We start from the raw sequence: 9,714 nt of genomic DNA, 5'->3' as shown, positions 1-9,714 counted from the left end.
AAACAATAGAAAACTCACCGAGCCAACAATACTTACTGAGCACAAACAATCGCGATGCCTATTTCGTACAAAGCTGGAACTAGAGAATATTTAATGAATTCCGAATAAAGTTATAACGATCTAAATGTTTCTATAAACAATATTTCCTTTTTCATGTTGATGCGGCCCTAACAAAATAGAACTTCATGCTTTTGAATTTTAACATTTTACTAGGGATCCCTTTTTGTTTTCGGTGAAACATGGAAATTTAAACCTGCGTCGTTACAATCTCCGTGCTGGGTAGCGGAATCAGTTTATTGCGAAAATACACTAGCGATGGTAAAATTCAATGCAAATATTAAACAAAGACCTGCAGACCGCACTTTGCAACAAATATTTTGCCTCATAATTTGGGCTCATGTTACAAATTGCGCCTCTTCGTACTAATTGGTAACGCCTAATTGGTAGTCGCTACAGAAAAATTACTTTCATCAACGAGCGAAGAGTTTCATAATTACTGCAATTAGGACCATTGCGGCGTTTTGTTCAGACGAGACGGCGGGGATGGCGCGGACGTGTCGCGTGTACAAATTTATCATTTTTGTGGCCATTCACAACCGCTTTGAATTAATTTGTGTCATTCGTAACGCACGCACCCCCCATCAAAAGCCCTACGCATATTTGCCGTGATCTATTGACAGCAGTAAGTGGCGCTGCCCGCAGAAGATTTACAATTACTAGCAATTAGGGGCGCCCCATAAAGTCAAACGCTTCGACGGATTCTGATCACGTAAAACTTTCATTATGCGGAGGAAGTAAAATATACATGAGCGATAAAAGCGAAATGCACCCGTATTAGATGAAAGAGCAATCTTCTAATGCAACCACGGTATCAGGGAATGAGTTAGGAGCTGGCTGACGCTGTATGAACATTGAAAAAGCTTTCTGTACATGAATCATTTTGTTTGTCTGGCACATCGGAATTCACACTTTGTAAATACTAACAATGGAAAATTAAACTAGACGAACAAAGAGAAAGTACAAAGAAAAGATAGTAGGTACATAGCGTAGTCCGCCATAAATTCGGAGTTTGTGTGAGCGGTGCGGTGCGCGTAATGTAAAGTTACACGTCTGTGTAATATACGTCCTCGTATACTGATTATGTACTATACGATATTAGTAATACGGCGGGGTTCACACATTGACGCTTTTTTCTTAATATAATATTTAGGTTATATGAAAATATTCGATATTTTAAAGAATTTACAGAAAATTGCAATAACCACGACTGCTCAGCGCATATTCGATTGCTAAGTTGGCTTACGTTTAATTGAGTTTTCGTATCATTTTCCAATCGCACCCCAAAACCTTGGTCGACTAACTTTAATGAAATATTTATTTACAGTAAAATAGATATTTAAAGTATAATGATTTTACATTTCACATTTCTTTTCACACTTATGTGATTAAATTGGTTTTTAAAAGTACATAGGTTTTATCAAGTTTCTCACTGGACGTATTCCAAAAAGACCCTCATTCTATCCTAGTGATGTGCTTAGCTTCGTCTAATACTTATTTCAAGTCAGTATCTAATGAACACCGGGTCACTGAACAATTTTCACAAGCTGACCCAATATAAGAAAACATAAGTATACACAGTTTCATCTTACTTTTGAGTTTAGCTGCAGTGGGTTAACAAAAGACTTATTATGAAGATCGGATAGCGCAGTCGTAAAGTATGATAATCAAATGTCTAGAATTCATAATAAGTACTCTGTTTAGGACTAGATGGCATTTTGTGAAGGATATTATTCTATGAAAATGCTATAGCGTATAATCGCGTATTGTGTGGTTGCCCTTACCGCTCACATCATTCACTCATTTTAAGTAATAACTGAGAAGAATCATGAAATATGAAAAGGCGTTCTGAATAATAAATGCTTTTTATATTGGATCCCTTCTCAGTCTCCATCTTGGTTTTACCATAAGTGGATCGCATCCGTGAACATAGCACCTTAAATAATGGATTTTGTTTTTCAATTTTATTTCGTATTTTTTTATGATGATCGATTAAATATCCTCACTTAGTGATATTGGTATGAATAAATATCGATTCTGTAGGAATCTAGAATTTATAAAGTAGGTAGATACTTATTTTTAATTTTGCAATTTTTCTAGCGCGAAAATGAAAATATTGCACTGAAAACGTTTCTTAAAAGGAACGAACATACACATTAAAAGCACGACGTAACAAAAAATAACACATTTCATTTTAACAGAATAAAGTCGCAAAAATAATCACAGCGACTTCCTTCGAAATGTTTCTGGCATGGAACATTTTAGTGTATTTTCCATAGTGGGGATAAAAGGCAAATGGATTAGCGGCTTTTAACTTACCCACCAACGGACAGTGGACTGCACTGCCCGGAACTCCTATATGGTGAAATTATTGTACCGACGTATATTCGTACAGTCGCGGGCATTAAAGGTTGGTGACTTTCATTTTTTTTTTGTAGTTTTCATATACATTATTTACTTCTTTCACATAATATACAATGGCGGATTGAATGCCTTAGGCGGTTTCTATCAGTCTACCTTTCAGTGGTGGAGATAAAGCATTGGTTGTTGTTGTTGTTACAGCCTTTTTATCGTCTCACTGTTGGGCACAGGCCTCCTCTCACAAGGAGAAGGGTTGAGCATTAATCACCACGCTTGCTCAATGCGGGTTGGTGATTTCAGACTATAGTCCAGGTTTCCTCAAGATGTTTTTCCGTCACCTTTTTATCAGCCATCGGTGTCCAAGATATACTTAGAAAGTACATAAAAACTTAGAAAAGTTGCATTGGTACTTGCCTGACCTGGAATCGAACCCACACCCACATACTCGAGAGGTTGGTTCTTTACCCACTAGGCCACCACGACTTTGCATTGGTAGGTGCATGAAAATTCAAAATACAGTTACCAATATGCCAAATACTTATCTATAATGCATAAAAAGGTGTCATTCTAAAAAGATGTCAATAATATTTTCAAACGCTTAAATTCTCTATATTTGAACGTTAAAGGTTGTCTGGAAGAAATTGCTGATTAGCGATAAGACCGCCCTGTATAGTACTCTTATTTTGTGTTTTATGATTTTCTGTATTGTTAAATTTCTTGGTGTACAATATAGAATAATCTAATCTAATCTAATATTTTTAATTCTGATCTAGTATAGTTTTCGGCCGTTTGTATTATACAAGAGAGATATGAACAGTGGCAAGTTAGCAAGTGGCTCAAACGTTAATGTCCGCGCCTGTACTCAGAGCACTGGTTTCTGATTCTGCTTAGTGATATATTCGGTTCACGAAACTTGTATACCTGGGAATCCATTCCTTTAGTTTACGGACACGTTGGAACTTTACGACTGAATAGATGTGAAGCTTTTTGAGGATTTCACTCAAAATTATCTGAAGTACGAAGCTAATTAGTGTGTTAGTTTGGTTCGTTATAAGCCAAAGCTGGTTTCTGTTTAAAGACATGTCTCGTTCGTCCAAGTCATTTCATTAGATTGATTTCACCTGCATTTTTTATAATCTGCTGTGTCGATCCATCGATTAGTTTCCGTACTATCGATATATTTAATTCTAGCTACACTTAGATAGAAGCTCTCCACTGTGGATACCTACTTAGGTAAGTCACGTTTAATCATTAATTTCCAAAGAGTATCCAACATCCATCCAACTGTTTTACATATTTTGATTTATAATTTAAAGGTAAGTAAACTCCGAGTATTTTATACATCTTTAGCAGACATTTCCCGGACGTGACGTCATTATTTTCTAATCAGGCATTTAATGTTCGCCCGTGCTTGTCTTGGCATTTTAATTGCAGTGCCTTGGACGGAATTTAACTCACGTAACGTTTTAGTTTCGATGTAATGGAGTATTTAAAACTCTGACGTCATGCTTTGACTGTTGATAAAGACAAATGATACTGTCTAGAATTCTAGATCCAACCTTTAGATAAGTATTACAAACGTCGGATAAACTTCTCTATTAGGTATACAATCTTTTTTGTTTCCTCAAGAAATTCAAGTCTACAAAAATAAGCTTTATCACATCTGCATTTGAAAAATTATCAACAATAACTTATTGTTTAAACTTAATTACGTTCCCAATTTTCCGAAACACAAAATTGATAAATCAGTATTGTAGCTTAACCTTTATGTCAATAACAGCGAACCGAATCCCGAACAAAAAACTAGTTCTCAGCAAAAATCCGTACAACACGGCAAAAGTTGGAAATGAAAAACAAACAATGTTTTTAAGTATCCTTTTTGCACGAAAATAGCATAAGGAAAACAGCAAAAACATTTGAAAAACACCACATTGTTTACGCTATGGGAAAGTCGATAGTACTAGAGCTAACGACTTTACCTGTAAATTAAATATTCAACGCAAGAAATAACCTAATAACAGGTAACTAAAAAAACCTCCATACCAACCTACACTTTCAAAAACGACTGAGAAAAACCTTTACCAGTAGAGACAACCTATGTGTGTGAAGAACAAGTTTTTATTGAAGTTACTTAGGTATCCACATATTTAAAAAAAAACTACACATTTTAGTTTTTCACTAGCTTTATGAAAAGTGCTGTTAGACCAATTAGTATTAGAAAAATTATACAAGAATTAAAAAAATACCTGTCGACGGAAAATCTCCGAACCTTTGTCCACAAGCTCTTAAACTACAAAGGTTTGGTCGTACGTTAAAAATACCGAAAATACCAATCGTGGCTCGAAGTGGATCCAAATAAATAACTCGTTTCGTACTCCCTGAGTTGTTTATCGACGCGCTAAAATGTTCTATTGCTATGCAAGTCTGGCGGTGCCATGTCTTGCTATCAATACATTGAACGGTGAAATAAATTGCAAGCTGACAACGTTCTATAGGGTCAGAGACAGTCATTGTTTGTACGTATAGGTGGTCTTTATATTTCTGGATAACGTACGTTTTGGAAGCGAGCTGACTACTGCAACTGCCGACCGAACGTGCTGCAGCTACTATCTACTGCATTTTATATATTTACATGAGACCATTTTAGATCGAAGCGGCAGCAGCACATGCAGTCGCCCTCAGATGTGAACCAACTTCATGCAGTCTCTGCAGTCGGCAGTTGCAATTGACAGGTCGCTTCCAAAACGCACCTACCCTTATGTTCAGTTTTTCACGCTTTCTCATGGAGCTGATCCCAAAATAAAACAAATGCATGACGTAACCATAAACATTACCGACCCAAAATAGAAGCTACATTTCGAATTTCAAATGAGGTATAATCAGCTCTTTTCGGCAAGAACACATCATGACATTGCATCTACGTTCACAGCGCTCGACGTGCTTAATCTAAAACAACACATGGAACACGCATGCAAACAACAGGATTGCGGTTTGGTTACATAAATCCTTAGTATAAATATTGAACAATATGTAGATACCTACGAGTAATTTATTATGTAGGTCTGTATGTGTTTTGGATCAAAACTTTTGGAACGTACTCAGAGGTACCTAATAAAAAATTTCTTCAAGCCTGTATCCTCTAATATTTCTTTTATTTTTCTGTACATAATATCTACAATAGTTTTAATCTATCTATAATAATTTTTTTCATTTTATGTGACTATATTTCGCAATAAAAGCAACGTCAAAAAGTATTTTACTTAGGTTAAAGTTTGTTAAGATAATATGATCTAAAACAAACAAGACACCGATATTCAATCAAAACCATAGACAATATCCATTAATCTTCTGGCTCCTATAATATAAATTCTGAAAATCGAATTCAATATCTATTGTCTATCCAAGAATTACTTCTAATACTGAGAAAGTAGAACATACCTAGTAGACTTAATAATTACACAAAATAAACTTCACTTGAAATCAACCAATATTGGCATAGAAGAACCTTTGTGAGAAAGGAGTTTGTAGTACATTTGAGGAAAAATCTTAATTAATTGCAGCATGCGTATTAAACTACTCCTAAAAAGATCGATAGGAATACCTCCCAATTTTTCTTTGAAATCTCATTGGATACTTCAGAATTCCATAAACGTCAATATAAAATGACTTGAAACTGAATACTTTTTCCTCAGCTGTAATTAAGCCATGTTTTGATAGGTATTATTTCATTTAAATAAGTTAACTTAATCGTAAAGTTTAGACAATAATTCACGCCTAAAACGCGGATACTTTTCATTTTCGTATTATCTTAGTTATTTTATTAATATTGTTACTTGTTCGAATAAATGATTTACAACAATATCTTTTCTCCAATAACTCTTTACAACAACATTATATATTTAGCTTTGGTAGTTCTTCTCTGCCGACCCTCCATCACATCCAGAACGTTTTGCAGAAACCATCTCTTTAGAATTTTACGAAAAATATACATCGTATATTTTCCATCTAATTAATAACGATTAATAATTTACCCATTTCCACGAAAATCCGCATCCTCACCCACATTTTGGCGCCCAACGTGGGCTATACATAATCTTCAAACCGCGACCTAATAACGTGCTCCATAGTAGAAATAAAATGTCCAAAAAACTAAACTACTATAAAACAAATTATGCATATCGTAAATCCCAAGCCAGCTCTTGCATTCACTATATAATAACAGTTTCACACAAATTAATATAAACTGACCACAACACTTGATTACGGCTATTACAAAAGTTGTACAAAATTAAGAGAGATGACTACAGGCAACATTCTGGGACACTACAGGACCAACTCTAATGGAAACTGGAAACTAACTTTAGTCCGTAGTGAACCTAAATATAACCTAAACGCCATCACAGTTATATTAAAACTCGAATATATGGAAATTCTTTGATAACTTCGTTTGAGTCACATGCATAATTATAACCTATTGCTTTGATCTCAGATGTAACGAACTTAGTTTGAAAATTAAAACATATTCATATTTAACAGGATTGGATAAAGTTTCAACCCTTCCCCAGTGGTGCCTCTGTAGCATTTTAAATTAATTCCCAGCAGACGAAATGAAGCTATGGGTATTCGATAAAAGTTAATTTCATTCATAACATTCATTTACATTATTTGAAATTCATGGCTGTTTTTGAAAATATTTGCAGTTTCACGAGGAATGTTAATTAATATCCCTAACGATATTAAATTATAATTATCTCTAATGTAATTTTCTGTTTCCCGTGCATAAATAAAAACTTTGATTTTGATTTACGAGCCCAATGATAACGTAAAAAGTTATACCGTGATAGGTAGGTACCATACAGACAGAAAGAAAAACTTCGTCGTCCAACCAAAACAGTTGTAGTAAACCATTGTAGGTACAGATAAATAAAGACAGTGCTTTAAGACTGGCAATATTCAAGCATAACGAAAAACCTTCCCCCAATATTGCTAAATTAGGTATGTTTTAAGTGCAATGGAAGTTATTCTTCATTCTCCTAAGTATCTACCGATCTATTTACTCCGAAACTCTATGTTACATACAATGTAACACTATTAGTAAACAGTTCCCAGAAGATGAGGAGATGATCACTCTAGGTTAGATTAGTGCAGACAGACCATCCAATGCATAACCAAACGCTTAGGTATACGTACTATGTACGTTCCTATCGATAGCTTTACTTAAAGTTACCCGCTTCCGATGTTAACAGGGCAAGCAAAACTTGCGAAATACGTGTTGCGATCGTCGTAGCTCATGCTGCTACGTTCATACTAGGAACATAGACGTTACTAGTTCAATCTTGTGCCAGATTTACGAACCCATAGCCGGCTATGTTAGCCTGGTACAATATGCTACCTTGGTACTATAAAGTACCTATAACTTGTGTGTATTTCTATTCAAGAATATACACACAACTTTATTGCTTCGAATCATGTTATTTTGATTGAAATAACGAATATTTTATTTTGCGTTTTCCGTTTTCCTGTCTTCCAAGAAGTGTGCCAAATATTTTGTCCTCGGCGTTGTGATAAATTGTATATTGCGTCATAATTAACAAACTTACTTAATATAAAACAGTCCTTAACAACTTATTTTATTCCCTTTTGAAACAAATGTTTGGTCTTTCATTTTTGTCCAATAAAACAAGAAGCATTACCAAAGCATCGGAATGGTAGCCAAACTGTAAAAATATAGCATAGATACGTTCCATTTCTAGGTTGTTTTGTTGCCTAGTTTACAGTATCTAGGTAAAACGCGGCATGTTGTACAACACGAAAAAAAACTGCCGTTGCAAAGTGTGTTTCTGTTGACAGAGGTAGTTCCAATACCATATAACATTTTTTAAAGGAAAATGCAATTTATCGTTATTTATCGTTATAACTTTTCTGTGATAGAATAAAAACAAATTAAATTAATCGAAGCATGGAAATTATACAGTAAAATTAAGGAGGAAAACACAGCCTTTCAATATTAATAAAACAATCAGCTGCAAAGTAATATCCGTATCTTTAGAATATAGAACAAATTAATCCACAGCCTGAGGTATAATAATAATGTAGTAAGTATACTCGTATAAGAGTAATCTGGGACCGATCGTGAACGAACCAGAGATTATGTGAGAATGAGCTTAAAACTTCGTCCACACTCTATTGTGGACGCCTAACACGAGCTGAGGCAGCTCCCAGGTTAATAGGAAAAGTGTTAAAGTATCATCATAGGAAAGCCGGCAATTTCAAAGGACACACGAGCTCTTTCGTTGGGTAATATTTGAACAGATCGCTTGTCAACAATATTCTTCTGAACCATTTTGTAAGTGTATCTTTTAACGCTATAAAGCAAACCTTGCAAATAGCTGGGTAGAGGTAACACAGAATTAAGCATACCTAAGTAATATTAAAAAAATCAGCAATTCAACCCTACCTAAAACTAGACCACAACCACCATACCTAAATTGCGATGCAGGCTGACAGCGAGAATTTGTTGATAGGAAAACACAATACCGCTCAACAGGACCCTGCATGCACGCTCAACGAGACAACAAAGACTTTTTTCCAACAAGTTCTAAATACAATGAATGTACAGCTGAAACTGATAAATCCCATTCACGTCAACAAGTCACACAACATCGCTAGTAGCACAAAATACCATTCTAAATAGCAGATGGCCAACTTAAATACAGAGTTGTATAACAAACATGATTTCAACTCCCGTTTGGCATTCACTCAGTTAACATAGCCTGAATTATTGAAGAGTTTGTTTTGTATAGAAACTAGTCGACATCGCACCACGGTTATTCGCATCGCCCGCGGTACCTACTATACAGTCTCTGCAATCAGTCTAGAAGCGTGGCATTCCGCTACAATTTGCGTGGCGCTGGGTGCATAAAAGCCACTCCTATGCCCTCCCCCGCCTTTCTGAAGGCGACGTAGACAAGTTTCCACTGTGAACAAGGAGCTAACTAGCCCGGGAATGTAACTGTAGATAATGTACTCAATTCGTCTTGTATTCAAGCGCCGGATTCGGAGTGGAGCGTCGGTTAATGCATTAAATAAACTACGTATATATTACGCTCTTTGTTTATTCACACTTCAATTGTGCGCTCTTAGGCACTAAGTTATACATTATTTATTTCCTCGCTACCTTTAAGATTAATCTGCTCTCCGCGTCAGCGACAGACGACGCAGGGACTTAATTTTACGCCTCCGCAGACGATCTAGGAACGGAATAGAACTATCAAACATAGGAAGAAAGAACAGACT

This window comes from Helicoverpa armigera, chromosome 2 (genome assembly GCF_030705265.1).
Source record: "Helicoverpa armigera isolate CAAS_96S chromosome 2, ASM3070526v1, whole genome shotgun sequence".
Classification (NCBI taxonomy): domain Eukaryota; kingdom Metazoa; phylum Arthropoda; class Insecta; order Lepidoptera; family Noctuidae; genus Helicoverpa; species Helicoverpa armigera.
The sequence above is the reverse complement of the archived record's forward strand: the minus strand, read 5'-3'. Positions refer to the sequence as shown.